We start from the raw sequence: 1,488 nt of genomic DNA, 5'->3' as shown, positions 1-1,488 counted from the left end.
GGAAAGGGGGAAGTGGGCTGGTTTCCCAACACAAATAACCCCACAGAGCTTTCTCAGCAGTGACCCTTAGCCTGTTGTGTCAGCCTCAGGCTGAGGGAGGAAGGAAATAGACCTTCTATTGAGTATTTTTCTTCCCCTGTCACGAAGATCAGAGGAACTGAGACTGGAAAGAAAAGGAGTCAAAAGCACCTTGTGGCCTCCTCCTGCAGGATTTGTGTTGCTTCCCCTCCCCTCTGGAACTCTAAGTAAACAAACTCCCCAGCCAAGGAAGGCCCCAGGCCGACTCCCAGCAGGCCATAAATAAGAGCCCTTCAGCCTTTCACTCTCGCAAGTGGAGAGGGCACTTCTGAGTGGAACATTCGATAGGGATAGCGGGGGAGCGGCTAGGGGGAGAGTCCTCCTGTTAATTGAATCCCAATTTCCTTCTCCCAGGCCTGCTCTTATCTTTTTAATTATACAAGGCCTTTAATCTTCCCGAGGACTTGTCTCTGTCATTAATGCATGATCCCCATTAGAGATAGGGGTCTGCTCAGGGCAAATGGGAGCTGCAAGCAGAGGCCCTTGGCAACTTTTTGCTTTTTAAAACACCCGGAGTTACCCAGGGCAAATCCAGGTTGAGGTGGGGAGACATTGTGGGCTCCCCTTAGCTCTCAGACAGTGTTCTTTGGGCTGTCTATGTTTGAGAGGGTTGACTCTGAGATTAGGGACAAGAGCCTCTTTATGGTCAACATCTGTTGTTGTGGCTCTGAAAATGCAGGGTCACTTACTCTAACAGCTAAAGGGCAGATGAGCCACTCAGGAGCCTGCCTCAGGTAACCTGGTCATGAAAAATAGCAGACAAACTGCTCATAGGATGCCGGGTGCTGAGGTGGGACCCCAGAAGAGTCAGGATATTCTGTATTTTTCTAAATGCTAGCTTATACATTAGATGCTTGTGAATGAAACTTAGGTTCTCACGGGCTTTCCCTAACACTGCAGAGATGCATTATCTCAGGTGACAATGGCTTGGGACACTCCAGGGTTACGTTTCTCTTCAACCCTTGCCCTCCCAGCTTCCCTGTCAAATGGCTAATGAGCTGTAAACCAATACAGAGGAATGCAAGGGACACACCCTCCTTGAAGGAGTTTGGCTTATATTAGGTGTTTAATAAATTCTGGCTAAATAAATTTTAAAACAAGGTTTTCAAGAGCCATTTAATTTAAAACATGAATTCACAGGTATTTATTAGCAATTATAGATCCTCACTTATAGTTGTAAATTCTACTAGACTTTTTTTGTGTGCCTGATCTGCAAGGTGGTTTCTAGGGTCCCTTCACCCAGGCAGTCTGATATATCACATACCCCTGGGTGTACAGAAAGGTGAGTAAGGCTGAGCCCTGCAAGGGACCTAATGCTCAGTTGGGAAGATAAATTTTTTTAGTTTTAAATATATTAAATAAATGTATATAAACAACTGTATATATGTGTATGTCTGTGTATGAGGCAGT

The sequence above is a fragment of the Galeopterus variegatus genome, unplaced genomic scaffold (assembly GCF_000696425.1).
Source record: "Galeopterus variegatus unplaced genomic scaffold, G_variegatus-3.0.2 Scaffold1836, whole genome shotgun sequence".
In the NCBI taxonomy this organism is placed as follows: domain Eukaryota; kingdom Metazoa; phylum Chordata; class Mammalia; order Dermoptera; family Cynocephalidae; genus Galeopterus; species Galeopterus variegatus.
Note: the sequence above shows the minus strand (reverse complement) of the source record.